This window comes from Scyliorhinus torazame, chromosome 30, assembly GCF_047496885.1.
Source record: "Scyliorhinus torazame isolate Kashiwa2021f chromosome 30, sScyTor2.1, whole genome shotgun sequence".
Taxonomy (NCBI): domain Eukaryota; kingdom Metazoa; phylum Chordata; class Chondrichthyes; order Carcharhiniformes; family Scyliorhinidae; genus Scyliorhinus; species Scyliorhinus torazame.
The window spans coordinates 27,175,361-27,192,651 of NC_092736.1; the positions used below are offsets into that span (position 1 = coordinate 27,175,361).

At 47.3% G+C, this 17,291-nt stretch overlaps 1 protein-coding gene and 1 long non-coding RNA gene across 5 annotated transcripts in view; one reads left to right on the top strand and one right to left on the bottom strand.

Annotated features, from left to right (window-relative positions):
* The window catches only part of LOC140404465 (uncharacterized), an 80,507-nt gene extending 65,845 nt beyond the window's left edge, over nt 1–14,662 (bottom strand). Inside the window, exons 1-2 of the long non-coding RNA XR_011938509.1 lie at nt 14,555–14,662; nt 13,253–13,330 (exon numbers count right to left, since the gene is read on the bottom strand). This is a non-coding gene — a long non-coding RNA (uncharacterized lncRNA). The remainder of the gene's footprint in view (nt 1–13,252; nt 13,331–14,554) is intronic.
* sin3aa (SIN3 transcription regulator family member Aa) overlaps nt 1–17,291 on the top strand; it is a 159,677-nt gene that overhangs the window by 15,297 nt on the left and 127,089 nt on the right. For 2 of the 4 annotated variants that reach the window (XM_072493044.1, XM_072493046.1), the window contains exon 1: nt 15,132–15,349. The exons of 1 other annotated variant lie outside the window; for it this stretch is intronic. The gene's annotated coding sequence lies outside the window, so the exon portion shown is untranslated. Of the gene's footprint in view, nt 1–15,130; nt 15,350–17,291 lie in introns of those variants that run through there. One more of the 4 variants, XM_072493047.1, reaches the window with a different exon arrangement.

A 17,291-nucleotide genomic window follows, 5' to 3' on the forward strand; every position in this document is an offset into this window, starting at 1 on the left:
TCCCCCCCCCCCCCCGCCCCCATTCTAACCCTCAGGCGCGCGCAGTATCTACTGGATAGCCATCAAGTACAAGCATCAGCCAAATATTCAGCTGCCTCATTCAACCAAAGTCAATTGGTTGCTACAAAACCATATCTGGAATGTCCAAATCACTGGGCAGCAGCTTTTACTCTGAAAAGGCACCTTGGTGAGTTACAATGAGAATGTAGAGGCTTTGGAGAGGGTGCAGGAGGAGGTTTACCAGGATGTTGCCTGGTATGGAGAGCATTAGCCATGAGGAGAGGTTGGATAACCTCTGTTTTCACTGAAACGACAGAGGTCGAGGGGCGACCTGATAGACGTTTACAAAATTATGAGGGGCATAGACAGAGTGGATAGTCAGAAGCTTTTTCCCCACAAGGTGCAAGAGTCAATTACTGGGGGCATAGGTTTAAGATGTGAGATGCGAAGTTTAGAGGAGATGTGCAAGGGAAGGTTTTTTTTAAAAAATACACAAAGGGTAGTGGCCGCCTGGAACTCGCTGCCGGAGGAGGAGGAAGCAGGGACGACAGTGACATTTAAGGGGAGTCTTGACAAATACATGAATAGGATGGGAATAGAAGGATACGGACCCCAGAAGTGCAGGTTTTAGGTTAGACAGGCAGCATGGTCGGCACAGGCTTGGAGGGCCGAAGGGCCTGTTCCTGTGCTGTACATTTCTCTTTCTTTGAGAATGAACTCTTCAAGTATTTTTAACAACTTGCATTTATATAGCTCCATCATAGTACAATGTTCCAATGCGTTAAGAGTACTATTAAATCAAAATGTGGCACAGAATCATGCATGGATATATTAGTCCCGGTGGTTGGTCAAATAGATTTGAAGGAATGTTTTAAATGAGGATAAAGGTGAAGATTTTGACTTTCATAAAATAAATCCAGTTAGAACATAGAACATAGAAAATACAGCACAGAACAGGCCCTTCGGCCCACGATGTTGTGCCGAACCTTTGTCCTAGATTAATCATAGATTATCATTGAATTTACAGTGCAGAAGGAGGCCATTCGGCCCTTTGAGTCTGCACCGGCTCTTGGAAAGAGCACCATACCCAAACTCAACACCTCCACCCAACACCAAGGGCAATTTGGACATTAAGGGCAATTTATCATTGGCCAATTCACCTAACCCGCACATCTTTGGACTGTGGGAGGAAACCGGAGCACCCGGAGGAAACCCACGCAGACACGGGGAGGACGTGCAGACTCCGCACAGACAATGACCCAAGCCGGAATCGAACCTGGGACCATGGAGCTGTGAAGCAATTGCGCTATCCACAATGCTACCGTGCTGCCCTTAAGAACAAATAAATCTACACTATATCATTTTACCGTCATCCATGTACCTATCCAATAGCTGCTTGAAGGTCCCTAATGTTTCCGACTCAACTACTTCCACAGGCAGTGCATTTCATGCCCCCACTACTCTCTGGGTAAAGAACCTACCTCTGATATCCCTCCTATATCTTCCACCTTTCACCTTAAATTTATGTCCCCTTGTAATGGTGTGTTCCACCCAGGGAAAAAGTCTCTGACTGTCTACTCTATCTATTCCCCTGATCATCTTATAAACCTCTATCAAGTCGCCCCTCATCCTTCTCCGCTCTAATGAGAAAAGGCCTAGCACCCTCAACCTTTCCTCGTAAGACCTACTCTCCATTCCAGGCAACATCCTGGTAAATCTTCTTTGCACCTTTTCCAGAGCTTCCACATCCTTCCTAAAATGAGGCGACCAGAACTGTACACAGTACTCCAAATGTGGCCTTACCAAAGTTTTGTACAGCTGCATCATCACCTCACGGCTCTTAAATTCAATCCCTCTGTTAATGAACGCGAGCACACCATAGGCCTTCTTCACAGCTCTATCCACTTGAGTGGCAACTTTCAAAGATGTATGAACATAGACCCCAAGATCTCTCTGCTCCTCTACATTGCCAAGAACTCTACCGTTAACCCTATATTCCGCATTCATATTTGTCCTTCCAAAATGGACAACCTCACACTTTTCAGGGTTAAACTCCATCTGCCACTTCTCAGCCCAGCTCTGCATCCTATCTATGTCTCTTTGCAGCCGACAACAGCCCTCCTTACTATCCACAACTCCACCAATCTTCGTATCGTCTGCAAATTTACTGACCCACCCTTCAACTCCCTCATCCAAGTCATTAATGAAAATCACAAACAGCAGAGGACCCAGAACTGATCCCTGCGGTACGCCACTGGTAACTGGGATCCAGGCTGAATATTTGCCATCCACCACCACTCTCTGACTTCTATCGGTTAGCCAGTTCGTTATCCAACTGGCCAAATTTCCCACTATCCCATGCCTCCTTACTTTCTGCATAAGCCTACCATGGGGAACTTTATCAAATGCCTTACTAAAATCCATGTACACTACATCCACTGCTTTACCTTCATCCACATGCTTGGTCACCTCCTCAAAGAATTCAATAAGATTTGTAAGGCAAGACCTACCCCTCACAAATCCGTGCTGACTATCCCTAATCAAGCAGTGTCTTTCCAGATGCTCAGAAATCCTATCCTTCAGTACCCTTTCCATTACTTTGCCTACCACCGAAGTAAGACTAACTGGCCTGTAATTCCCAGGGTTATCCCTAGTTCCTTTTTTGAACAGGGGCACGACATTCGCCACTCTCCAATCCCCTGGTACCACCCCTGTTGACAGTGAGGACGAAAAGATCATTGCCAACGGCTCTGCAATTTCATCTCTTGCTTCCCATAGAATCCTTGGATATATCCCGTCAGGCCCGGGGTACTTGTCTATCCTCAAGTTTTTCAAAATGCCCAACACATCTTCCTTCCTGACAAGTATTTCCTCGAGCTTACCAATCTGTTTCACACTGTCCTCTCCAACAATATCGCCCCTCTCATTTGTAAATACAGAAGAAAAATACTCATTCAAGACCTCTCCTATCTCTTCAGATTCGATACACAATCTCCCGCTACTGTCCTTGATCGGACCTACCCTCGGTCTAGTCATTCTCATATTTCTCACATATGTGTAAAAGGCCTTGGGATTTTCCTTGATCCTACCCGCCAAAGATTGTTCATGCCCTCTCTTAGCTCTCCTAATCCCTTTCTTCAGTTCCCTCCTGGCTATCTTGTATCCCTCCAATGCCCTGTCTGAACCTTGTTTCCTCAGCCTTACATAAGTCACCATTTTCCTCTTAACAAGACATCCAACCTCTCTTGTCAACCATGGTTCCCCCACTCGACCTGGCAGTCTCCTCTTAAATGGATGATCCAAGAACTGCAGATCGGCCTGAACCAAATTAAATGGGTCGAATTTGTAAACCTTTATATTGCAGCCTGGATATTCCTTTTCCATCTATTTTGCATGATTATGTTATGGGCCAGGGTTTAGAGAACCCCAAAGTGTATCATGGGAGTTCACTGACCCACAACTTTTACTAGATTGTAGTATGGGGAGCACACGGCCCACTCTACAGGTGTGGGACAGCAGAAATGGAAAAGTTTTTTTTTAATAAAGCAAAACCATGTTTATTCTATGAACTCAAGTTAACCTTTTTAAAACATAGTGAGCATCTTAGCAACCATCAATTCAAATACAACCCCCAAAGACTACAACACCTTTACGCTTTCCTTTTTAACATCCATACGACTTAAAAACATATCAGAAGCACATCAGGTTAGGGCAGCACGGTGGCGCAGTGGGCTAGCCCTGCAGCCTCACGGCGCCGAGGTCCCAGGTTCGATCCCGGCTCTGGGTCACTGTCCGTGTGGAGTTTGCACATTCTCAGTGTCTGCGTGGGTTTCACCCCCACATCCCAAAGATGTGCATACGAGGTGGATTGGCCACGCTAAATTGCCCCTTAATTGGAAAAAATGAATTGTGTACTTTACATTTAAAAAAAAAAAGCAGCACATCAGGTTAAAGTCACTACTGAAAACATTTATAATTCTGAATTCACCAAATGATCGAGATAGTCTTTTGATGGCAGAGAGAACAGCAGTACACCTGCTTGGTCTGGCTTCAACTGCAACACTGAAAACTAAACTAAACACCCTGCAGCCTGCTCAAAAACAAAAGTAAAAAGCTGACAGACAGTCCAGCTCCACCCACACTGACATCACTGATAAACACCCATTTCTTAAAGGTACATTTCTTCAACACCCATTTCTTAAAGGTACTCTCACGTGACAATTATTAGTGTTCTCAACCGTGTTGCTGTTTAAGACGGGATTTGGCAATGGGTTTTCTCACATGTCCCGTACCAAGCGTTCGGGTTAACTAATTTGGAAACGTTTACCAAAATCTGGAAATTAATTCCACGGGAGCAAGCCCAATTACCACAAAGCTCCGAGCTTCCATTAACCTCCCATCAGGGGTTCAGAATTTCATCTTAAAGCCTCAACCAGTTTATTCACCCCTGCCTCAGACATCAGTTGCGATCTTACACCTTTTACAAATAGCCCTAAAAAGAAGGATTTCCTGGATTCCTGCTCGCCGCTCCCCACTTTTATTCCAGAGCTTTGCCAACAAACAAACAAAACCTAACAAACAAACCCTATAAAATACACCATTTTGTAACAGCAAAAAAAAAAAAACCCAAGCTGGCACTTCCGTATTGTATCTGAGCCAGGCCTCAAAGCGTGTCACACATTTAATTACATCCAAATGCACTGGGCATCCAGGTTGTGCACAGTGAGCGATGACTCAATTTGTTTCTGTGGATCTTCTAATTGAGAAGATTAGGCCTCCAGTTTCTCTTGAACAGGCACCTGAAATCGAGCTGCTGTTTAACTTACCCGAAGACCCTCTGATAGTGGATCATTGCCCACAATGCATTGGAGTGGGCTCAAACGGACAACTCCTCAAGGGGAGGCAGCATCACGGCGCCACTCCATAGCTTCCCATGTCCAAAAGCAGCAGGAGGGTGGACATTGTTTCATAAGACTGTCCACAACAGGCGGCGAGGGAACCAAGGAGGAAACAAACTACTTGACCGCAGTCCTCCCACTCAACCCATCACAGAAGCACCTGTTGGTGAGAATATACAGGAGGATTCACCACATGGTCCTTGTGGAAATCAAGAGAACCCCCTTCATGTTGTGTGGCACTACTGCTAAATGGATAGATTTTGAACAGATTTAGCAGTGCAAAAATGGACATCCATGAGGCGCTGTGGGCCATACGATGCAACCTCATGGCCTGGCATAATCACCCATTCTACTGGGATCAGCTGGTTCAATGAAGAGTACAGAGGGTCATGCCAGGAATAGCACCGGGCACACCCAAATATGTGGTGCCAACCTGGAAGCGACAACACAGGACTGTTGGGTTATGCTGCTTCGGATAACAGGCTGCAATTGATGCAGTCTTAACTAAAGATGCTCAAGACTCTGAAATGATTCTCAAATGAGTTCAACTCTCTGCTAATCTAACTGTAGTAACTCAGTCTAACTGTACCAGCTTGCTCTAAGCCGCGTGCTGGGGTAGTAACTCCCCTCCCAACTTCCTAAAGCTTGCCCACCATCTACAAAGCACAAATCAGGAATATTCTCCATCTGCATGGATGGGATACAGCTCACAGAAGCTTGACAGCATCCAGAACAAAGTATCCTGCTTGATTGGCACGCTGTCCACTACCTTCCACATTCATTCCCTCCTCCACCAACTCACAGCAACGTGCACCATCGACAAGATGCACTGCAGGAATTTACCTGCAAGCTCCTTAGACAGCACCTTCTAAATGCAAGACTATCGCCTAGAAGGACAAGGGCAGCAGACATGGGACCACCTGGAGGTTCCCTTCTAAGCTACTCACCAACCTATCATTTGTTCCCACTTGTCGCTGGACCTGGGAACTCCCTCCCCAACAGCACTGTGGGTCTGTCTGCACCACATGGCCTGCCGCTTTTCAAGGTGGCAGCTCACCATCACTTTCAAGGGCAATACTTGATGGGGCAATAATTGCTGGCCTCGTCAGCAACACCAATATCCTGAGAATGAATAAACACAAGGATGTGTGGGGATTATTAGCTAGGCCAACATTTATTGCCCCTCCAGCATTGCCTTCGGTGGTGGTCAGCTGACTGTCTTTAACCACTGCAGTCCATCTGGTGCAAGTACCCCACAAGAGCTGATAGGAAGAGACCTCTCTAACAGACAGGAAGGAGAGGCTCGATTTACACAGCCCCGATTTCTCCTCCTCGCCACACATCTGTGAACAGAAAAGGCCCAGAATCAAAGCCCATTGATGTATACCTTCAGGAAGTTGACAGGCTGAAATCCAATGCTGCATAATTTACTTTTCCAGTGGAGTTGACGTCACACAAGGTGATGAGCACACAGCCATGAATCAGTCTTGTAGGCAACAGTACAGACTGCAACAGTGTAGATGGGGCCAGGTATTCAATGTGGACCTTTTTTGTGCTGCTGTTGTAGAGGGTAAATTACCAGGTGAGCTTTGCAGTTCCACAAGGCAATATTAGTGGATGCACAAGCTAGGTTCTTGTCACATGACTTCCACCTCTCCACTGGCTTTGGCAAAGTGCGTATACCCCCTTGTGTGTGTTTCCCAGAGATTGTTGATTATTCCAACCATTAACACTTGAACGGGAGGTTACCAGGTCCTTTGTCCTAGTAGACAAATTGATGACATTGGCCGAGTCTGGTTTATGAATTGCAGATGGCCTTTGTACCGTTCTCCTTGAATTTGGTCTGTATCCCATGGGGGGGTGCATTAGTGCGTCTTCAGAAAGGAGGTGCACGATTCTGCAATAATGCCATGGTAGTTTTGTCTAGGGGTCACAGACAGACATAGATTTGACCATTTTAAAAGGTCTTTGTCCAGTTTTTAAAAAAATAGCCATGATATCTATTTGATAAAATTATAACGAGGTCTTAGTCCCCTGACACTTCAACAATTTTGATCCTGCAAGAGTGAAGGATAGGCAATATCGTTAAGTCAGGATGTTGTGCGAAGAGAAGGAAAGTTGCAGATAGTGGCGTCCCCTTGCATCGGCTGCCTTTCTTCTAGATGGTAGAGGTCACAGGTTTGGAAGGTGCTATCAAAGTAGCCTTGCCAAGTTGCCGCAATGCATCTTGTAGATGGTACACAATGCTGCTGGGATTGAATGCTGAAGGTGGTGGATGGGGTGCCAAATAGTCTGCTTTGTCCTGGATGATGTCGAGATTTGATTATTGTTGAAGCTGCACTCATCCAGTCATATTCCAATACATTCTTGACGCATGCTTTGTAGATGGTGGTGGACAGGCATTGGAGAGTCAGGAGGAGAGTTACTCTTGCGACCTGCTTTTGTAGATGATACATGGAAACTGGAGGATATACCTGAAAGCAGGTGAACGAGAAATATTTTGAAAAGCTGTTGAAAGCAGTGAAGGAGGAGACGAGGTAGATGATCGATAGGGAGAGGCAGAGAAATAGAAAAAGCACCTTTCAACAATGAGAAGGAGAAGAATGGGGAACCAGGAATAGATTTGTCCGAGGAACGAGGGAACAAAGCAGCCACCCATCAGGTTGGAAAAAGGAAAAGAGATAAGAACTCAGTGAGAATTGGAGAGATTGAGGGTTGAAGATCTTGAGCGAATTGGAAGACGGGAGATGAAGAATTCCACTGTTTTGAGGGATTGGGAAGGAACGAATTTGCAAAAGGGTTTGGAGGACACAATCTCAGACTAAAGGGACAATCCTTTAAAACAGATGAGGAATTTCTTCAGCCAGAGGGTGGTGAATCTGTGGAACTCTTTGCCGCAGAAGGCTGTGGAGGCCAAATCACTGAGTGTCTATAAGATGGAAATAGATAGGATCTTGATTAATAAGGGGATCAGGAGTTATGGGGAGAAGGCAGCAGAATGGGGATGAGAAACATATCAGCCATGATTGAATGGCAGAGCAGACTCGATGGGCCGAGTGGCCTAATTCTGCTCCTATGTCTTATGGACTTATGGATTGATCAGCTTGAGGATTCAGGGAGCAAAGAGCATTCAGGAAGGAACATGGTGACAAAGAGCCGGAAAAGAAAGGCTGCAAGGAGCGAGAAACTAGGGTCTTGAAAAGGATCCCCTTTCAGCTCACGGCTGGCCTGGTCACACCCTTAACCACAAGCTTTCATCAAACATCTCCAGAACTTTGATGGCATTGTACAACCCATGACTAATTATCTCTTGGGATAGAATGGTGTCTATGTGTGGGAAACAAAGCATTCTTATGTACAGGAGCAAGCAATAAATGTACATTAAAAAAAAAAAAATTACATCACACTGGATTTCTATTTATACTATTTGTTCCAACTGGGGGAAGGGGCGGGGGGGGGGGGGGGGGGAAAGAGAGAAAGAGGTTGGGAGGGGTGGGGGAGGAGGAAGAGGAGAAGAAGACCGACTTATAATGAATATTGTTGGACCAAAGCACTATTTTAATTGATGGTTCCATAGCCCAATGTCATCACCTGATGTAAAAACAAAGTATCGAGAAAGCTTTCCCAAGCAAGTATTGGAGGAATCCCCCGGCTGCGATCTTGTGAAAAGCCAGCTGCAGGAGTTAGTAAGAATTTTTAAAACAATGGCATTGCCCCAATTTTGTAAATCTCTTTTTCAAGCACCCACCTTTTATTCCTCCCTCAAGTCTCCCTTCGCTTTTCAGGTACCATGCCCCAAGAGGGTTTTGGCAATCATGTTCCTCCAACAGGGCAGCACGGTAGCATTGCGGTTAGCACAATTGCTTCACAGCTCCAGGGTCCCAGGTTCAATTCCCGGCTTGGGTCGCTGTCTGTGCGGAGTCTGCACGTTCTCCCCGTTCTCACCCTACCTTGGGTAGGGTGCTCTTTCCGAGAGCCGGTGCAGAATCGATGGGCCGAATGGCCTCCTTCGGCACTGTAAATTCTATGATTCTATGTTAATCTTGCTCTGGAGGTGTGGATTATCTTCACTGGTGGTACATTCATCCTGTTTGAGGTGCTCGAGGAACTTTTGTCTACCTCAAACTCTTTTACCATTGATCTATCCCCATCAGTCTTTCTAAATCATGACTTCACACAGAATCACTACAGTGCAGAAGGAGGCCATTTGGCCCCTCGAGTCTGCACTGACCCTCTGAAAGAGCAGCCTACCTAGACACGCCCCCAGTCTATCCCTCAAACCCCACCTGACATTTTTGGACACTGAGGGGCAATTTAACATGGCCGATCCACCTAACCTGCGTATCTTTGGATTGTGGGAGGAAAGTGGTTCACCTGGAGGAAACCCACGCAGACACGGGGAGAAACAAACTCCACACAGACGTCACCCAAGGTTGGAATTGAAGTTGGGTCCCTGGCGCTGTGAGGCAACAGTGCTGACCACTGCCATCCAAGAAATTTCCAACCATCTCTTCCCAATCTTGGGTCAGGGAATTATTTTGGTCTCCTATTTTACTGGCTGTTTATTCCACTGCTGAGCTGCACCCCAGACAACACAGAAGAACATGAAGCTCGAAAAGTACGGGTTTGGCTAGGCTAACATTTCTATGAACATGTTGTCTTGTGTGAGAATAGTCTTGCTGCAAAGTTAATGAAGCCAATTAGATTTGCCTCATTAGGACCATGAGGAACCAGAAATCTAGAGAGGTCACCACAAAAATTGGGATAATCCAACTGAGGTCCAATTAAAACACAGAAACCATAAAGTAAAAGGAAAACGCGAATCATGCATTTTGTTAATTGACCACAGTATTGCCCCACTCACTAGTTAAAGATACTTTGGGGATTTGAAGCCAGGACCTCCTGTTGATAAGGCAGGTGTCCGAGGATCTTTGCTCAAGTCATTTTCACAAAGGTTCTGTCTAAAGTGGCTCAAACACAAATACCCATTTGGCAGAGGATTAATTAGATCCATCAGCCTCTGGGTTCACGCTCCCTACCCCAGGGGGCAGGGAGGGACGATCTCCTCATCGGCCTGCATTGGGCCTAGCGAAGCTGGCCATTGATCGGTTCAGGCAGCAGGCGATCGTGAGAGGGCAGCCATTCTGACTGAATGCCCGTCTTCCGCAGCTATGGTTGCGCCAGGTGTCCCTGGAAAGGGAACGTAGTGTCCACTGGCATAATAATCTTGTGCCCAGTGGGGTAAAACAAGGGTGTTTTTGCAATAACTTCCATCGCATTTGATGTTTTTAATTTCTGTTGAAATTCAGTTTTTGAAGCAACATCCCTTTAAGGGTCTGCTTTTTAACTTATTTGATTTAGGTTACCAAAAAGCACAAATCTCCCATGTTAAAAAGCGATCTGGCAGGCAGCACGGTGGCGCAGTGGGTTAGCCCTGCTGCCTCACGGCGCTGAGGCCCCAGGTTCGATCCCAGCTCTGGGTCACTGTCCGTGTGGAGTTTGCACATTCTCCCCGTGTCTGCGTGGGTCTCACCCCCACAACCCAAAAGATGTGCAGAGTAGGTGGATTGGCCACGCTAAATTGTCCCTTAATTGGAAAAAATGAATTGGGTACTCTAAATTTATAAATTTTTTAAAAAGCGATCCGATTCACTAATGAAGGAAATCTGCCATCCTTACCCGGTCTGGCCTACATGTAACTCCAACCCACAGCAATGTGGGTGACTCTTAAATGCCCTCCGGGATGGTCAATAAATGCTGGACCAGCCAATCCCATGAACAAATAAATATCTGTTCACATGACCCTATATTTAAGTAAATGAACCTGAGAGTTATGGGCCCAGTGTGCTTCCTTGGTACCAACTAGGTTCCCAGGATCTCAGTTCAAACTCTCTTCCCAACCCAATTTCCATTTGTTTTCACCCGAGAGCAGTGATTTGAGGCACAACTCCACATTTTTCCATTTTCCTTTTGGACTAGAGGAAGGTACGCAGTGCGATTTTCCCCCATGCATCAATCCCAGGATGACTGCTTTTACAACCTAGAGTTGGGTGTACAGGGCACAATTTTCAAAAAGAACTAGCAAAATGACAAAACTCGGAAAGTATTATGAATCGAGGGAAGTGACAGATCTGGGACAAACTAATGGAATGGGCGGGCACATGGACATTTAAAGTAGGGAAGTGAAATCATTTTGGTTGGAAGATCGAGCAGCAATGCAAAACAAAAAGTGCACAATTCTAAAAAGGATGGAAGAGGAGAGGGACATGGGGGCAGATGTGCAACAGATCATTGAAGTTGGCAGGAGAGGTTTTGAGAAAGTTGTTGGAAGTATACCAGGATCCTGGTATTAAAGGCATGAGAGTGTACCAAAAGTTTGTTATGGCAAACGTTTGGAAAGTATTGGTTTGGCCTCAACTGGAGTGGTGTCCAATTCTGGCACCACACTTTAGGAAGGATACAAGCTCAAGAGAGTGTGCACAAAAGAAAAGATTCATGGGAATGCTTCCTGAGATGAAGAACTAGCTCGGTCAATAGATGGGAGAAGCTGTGATGGTTGTCCTTGATGAGCCCGTCGATAGGAGATTTGATGGAGGTGTTCAAAATTATGAAGGGTCGAGACGGAGTAGATGGGGAGAAACACTCCTCGTTGGTGGAAGGATCAAGAACCAAAATGTTACACTGCCTGAAAGTACGGTGGAGGAAGAATCAAATATGACTTTCAAAAGGGAATCATGATAATCTGAAGTGGGTTGCAGAGCTAAAGGGAGGAATGGGCCTGGCTGAGTTGTTCATGCAGAGAGCTATTTTGCCATTTGAGGCATCACGTATGACTATCCCTGTGCTGCCTCTGCGGTAGTCCCTTTTAATCACCTCTTCTCCTCCCCCCCACCAAATCTCTCACCAACACCAACCAAACCAGGCTGTCCTATCCCTCTTGCTCTTCTCCCACCTCGCCACATATCCTCTCTCCAAGCTCATCCTCAGATTGGCCAACTTACTCAACCCCAGTTCCGTAGGGAAGTCAGTCGCAAATCTTTAACTTTCTCTCCCCACAGATGCTGCGGACTCTGCAGAGTCCTTTTTTGAAAAAAAAAAGGACGACTTGGCTTTTATTTCTCATTTCCCACTAGACTACTGCCCACCCAACTGCTCAATGGAAGGTAACATTGTAATTCATACCCTATCCGACACTGCTGCATTCAAAATTGTTTTAATCACCCACTCAAAACTCGGAATCCATTGTGCTTACAGATCACTACCATCTCCGACCCCCCTTTCAATAAAATGCATTTGTTTCATTGTCTTTGCATAGAACCCATACTATGAAAGTTGATCATTTATCCCAGCTGCATTATGCTGGTATTTATTTTACTCGAGCCTTTTCCAACTCTTCCCACCCCAACAGGGGCCGTTTAGCACAGGGCTAAATCGCTGGCTTTGAAAGCAGACCAAGGCAGGCCAGCAGCACGGTTCAATTCCCGCAACAGCCTCCCCGAACAGGTGCCGGAATGTGGCGACTAGGGGCTTTTCACAGTAACTTAATTGAAGCCTACTTGTGACAATAAGCGATTTTCATTTCATTTCATATCCCTTTATTCCTTTCCCCGTGTAAGGAGGATCGAGTCTCCCCTTCTATGATCTCTCTTGTAGAGACTTCCACATTCTCATATAATAATAATCTTTATTAGTGTCACAAGTAGGCTTACATCAACACTGTAATGAGGTTATTGTGAAAATCCCCTAGTCGCCACACTCCGGTGCCTGTTTGGGTACACAGAGGGAGAATTCGGAATGTCCAAATTACCTAACAAGCACATCTTTCGGGACTTGTGAGAGGAAACCCACACAGACACAGGGCACAGTGACCCAAACCGTGAATCGAACCTGGGTCCCTGGCACTGAGGCAGCAGTGCTAACCTCTGTGCTACCATGCCGCCCCACAAATAAATTCTTCTTAAATCTTTATTTGTTGTGTTAGTGGCTATCTAATATTCTAAAACAGTTTCTCCAAATTGAACAAATTAAACTCCTTTACAATATCCAGAGGAGAAAGTCCAAAACCTTCTCATCTCTCCTGGTTGTATTCTCTCAATTGTGACAAGATTCGAACCAACGTTGTATATATATGATTCTATTATTTATTGGTTATACTTCAGATCTGTGTTGTCCAGATCAGTTCAGTGTTGTCTGAAAACGAGAACTATTCTTGGCGTTATACGATTTTAATCCTCTTGCCCTGCTTTTGCATTCTGGAAGTGAACTCCAGCTCATTGTGGCTTTAGCAACTGGTGTTGCTACTTTGCAAGATTTACTCAATTTCGGTGTTCTCTATTACATTTGAATGTTCCTACCTTGATTGGTTCTCCTCATCCCCAAATGATCCACCTCACACTTATAGTGTGTTGAATTTCACTTGCCATTTGCAGAATCTGGAAAATAATCCCCAATAGTGCTGAGGTTTAAGGAACAATTGGGTGACAAGCCAACAAGGAGCTATTGGAAGGGGTGACTTAATAGTTTTGACAAAGTGCTGAGTTTGAGAGGTGGAGACATGGATGGAGGAGAAAGTTTGAGTTGGTGTCCAGTTTAAGCCTCAATTGCAATGCAAATGGTGGAGAGATAACATTTATTTTTAATGAGCCAAATGTTCAGATGATTAAAGTAATTCTTCTGGCTCCTGTTACAAATTTGCATCTTCTCCATCAGATTCATGCTCCCCTCCAGACTCTGCCTCAGGCCTAGAGGTTCTTTGTAACCTTGGTACATTATTCCACCTCAACTGGTTTTTGACCCCATATCCTCTCTTCATAAAGGCTGCTCATTTCACCTCATAATATTGGTCACCTCTCCTTGTAACAGCTTAAAATGCCAAATGTGCTGCATTGATGACGGGATTGTACAATTGTGACCACAATCGCTCTACCCTCTTCATTGTCCAGGAGAGGCCCATCCCAAGTTAACTCCGAATGCAGCTTTCCCAGTCTATAGTGCTCCACTTGAAAAGGTGCATCCTTGATCTTAATTGATCAAAACTCCCCAAGCAAATATCAACATTGGTGGATTGCAGAAAGAAGCAAAAAAAGTGTGTGGGTATACGATTCAGCATTTGACCTTGTTTGCAAAGCAAGTTGCCAGCTGGTAACTATCCTGAATAGCTCAATATAGGTTTGTGCAAGACTGCTCTCTTAGCATTGCATAAAGAAGCTGGCGAGTTTCCCCACAAACGAGGCCTTTTAAGTTCAGTAGCCCTTCTAGCAGGCGTCTCCTGTTCAAGCACTCAGGACAGTTAAGGTAACACATTACACAGGTAGACATCAATCCTTTCTAGAACTAAACCAATAATATTGGGGGAACATTAAATTTAAATACAGTTTGAGTTGGTATTAATGGATAGTTAAATTGAATTGAAAGAAGCATATAACAAGTAATAAACCCAACTGCAATGAGTAAAGACAGGAGTTTTGACAATACAAGCTAGAGATTTTAATGCAAAGATAAGAAAATAAGTTTTTTTTAAAATCAGTCCTCAGATAGCCTGACAGCCATTGATTTGCAGCAGAGATAATCGTCTTTCAGAATTCATTAGGTGCAATGCAGGAAAAAGTAGAGAAGTAAAGGAAAAACATCCACAAACCAGCCACCCGAGTGCAAACCTGTACTGCCCGCTCCCACTGTGGGAAATGGTGACCTGCTCTGCTTTCCCTCTCTTCCCCTCCTGTAAGAGAGCCAGTGCCAGTCGTGGCACTTCCGCTATTAAAGACAGACGCCCGTCCATCAGGATGACGGGCGTGGCGACCGGCCAAGGGGGGGGGCCGATCTGCCCTCCTCCCGGAAGTGGATGGATCTGACCAATGGGCGAGGTGGAGGGCGGGGCCGGGGCGGGTAAGGTCCCGCCCTCCCTGTTTGGCGGCGGGGCCGGGTGGCCGCCGCGAGCCTCCGGATTGGCAGCCGCCTCCCTCCAGTGGGGGGGGGGGGGGGGCGGGGCTGCGGCCGGAGGGAGGCGGGACTTCCTGAGGCGGCGGGGCTTGTGGGGAGGGGCGTGGCTTGTGGGGGGGCGCGCGAGGCGGTTGTCAGGTTACAGACGACAGCCGGGTGATGGACGGCGGGCGCCGGCCAATGGGCGGGCGGCGGGCCGCCCGGCTGTCAGGGGGCGGCGGCCAATAGGGGGCGGGACATCCGGCGACGGGCAGGCGGGCGGGCGGCTGTTGATTGACAGGCGGCGAGCGGACGAACAGACGGCCTCCGCTCCGGGAGCTGTTTGGCTTTTTTTATTTATCCCTTCACCCCCCCCCCCCCGTCCCCGGCCACCCTCGATCATTATTATTCCCCTTTCCCTCCCCTCCGGTCGGCGGGGGAGGGGGGATTTCTCCCGGAGGAGGAGGAGCAGCAGGCGGCGGCTGTTTTGCCCGGGACGCCCGGAGAGAGGAAAAGTCTGGCCGGGGGGAGCGGTGAGTGAAGGGGAGGCTGAGGCGGGCGGAGAGCGGCCGCGATGCTCGGTGTGTGAGTGAGGGGGGAGGCTGAGGCGGGCGGAGAGCGGCTGCGATGCTCGGTGTGTGAGGGGAGGCGGAGCCGCGGCCTGCACAACAATCGGCGCCTCGGCCTCGCGTTGGGGGGGGGGGGAAGAGAGGCCGATCGGCGGGATCGAAGAGGCCGATCGGAGGGAGGGTGGGGAGGGGGAGGCGATCGGGCCCCTCCCCCCCCCCCCCCCTGCTTCGGGGGGGGGGGGGATTCCGTGAGGCAGATCCACCCCCGGCCGGGCTGATCTGGGCGGGGGATCGAGGCCCTCAGCCTCTTTCCCTCGCTCTGTGTGTGTGTCCGTGTCCCTCTCTCCCCCTTTTATTTTATTTTTTGAGGGCATCCGAGGAGAGAAAGGGGCCGAGGGCGAGCCGGGGATTGGCGCTGAGGGCATCCGAGGAGGGGCCTGCCGGAGGGCCGGGCCTGCTGGAGGGAGGAGGAGGGGTTTGTGGATCCGGGGTTGGGGGTTGGGGGGGGGGGGGGAGAGAGTTGCTGCGTTTATCCAGCTCTGTTTGGGTTGCGTCCGGGGCCCGAGGGAGGGATCCGAACCGGGTGGGTGGGTGGCTGGGGGCGGAGATTAAGGACATGGGGGGCGGGGACTTGTGGCTTTTCGACGGAGGGAGGGAGGATCTTGGCAAAGAGCAATCGCCATAATCGAGATCCAAAAGGGGGAGGGGTCATTGTTAAAAACAAAACTTTTCATGTCAAAGTCAGGCTGGTGTCAACGTCCTTTTTTTTTTTTAAACATTAAAGTTTAGAGTACCCAATTCTCGCTCCCAATTAAAGGGCCAATCCACCTACCCTGCACATCTTTTTGGGCTGTGTGGGGGGTGAGACCCACGCAGACACGGGGGAGAATGTGCAAACTCCACACGGACAGTGAGCCGGGATCGCACCCGGGACCTCGGCGCCGTGAGACTGCAGTGCTAACCACTGCGCCACCGTGCCGCCCATCGGTGTCAGTATCTTGAGTTGTTTGTTTTGTCCATCCTCGTAGTGTGGGACAGACCCCCCACCCCCTCCCAAAGCTTCGAAAATAAGACAATGTAAAACGGGGGCAGGAGACTTAGAATCATAGAATTTACAGTGCAGAAGGAGACCATTCAGCCCATCGAGTCTACATCGGCTCTTGGAAAGAGCACCCGACTTCAGCCCACGCCTCCACCCTACCCCAGTAACCCTACCTATTTGGACAACAAGGGGCAATTTATCTTGGCCAATCCACCTAACCTGCATATCTTTGGACTTGAAAACAAATGGGTCAAGTGGCTCTGTCTTAGACAAATGGTTTACCACCTGAACTCACCACCTTATCCCTTTTAACTTCTCACAGGTTCACGTAGATATGGCAATTTTTTTTAAAGAAATTGTTCTCACAGGTCCAGGTAGATATGTCAATTTTTTAAAAAGAAAAAGTATCCGACCCCATTTGAGGTGGTTGTTAAAAGATTGCGAAGCATTCATTCGAAGAAGACCCTGGTGTTCCTGCCAACATTTATCCCTCCACCAAGACCGCTAAAATAGGTTCTGCGGTCACTTAACTCGTGTTTGTTTATTGGAGCTAGTGTTCGCCACCCAGTTTTCCTAGATGGCTGCAGTAACTGCAGCTCATTGGCTGCGCATTGTTTTGCAATGCATGCAAGGCACTGTATAAATGCAGGTTCATTCTAAATTGCATTATTTCAAGATGTGTAAGAAAAAAAGGTTATGTTATCTTTTCAAAAATTCTATAATGTAGAATTTACAAGAAAGCACTTTTAGACAGACAGAAGACATCTTCAGGTAAGAATCAGTGATGGTTAAGTTATGTGAAGGTGAGGATATAGTGGGGTTCTTCCATATCTGTTACACAGAAAGATACGTGGCGTGTGCTGT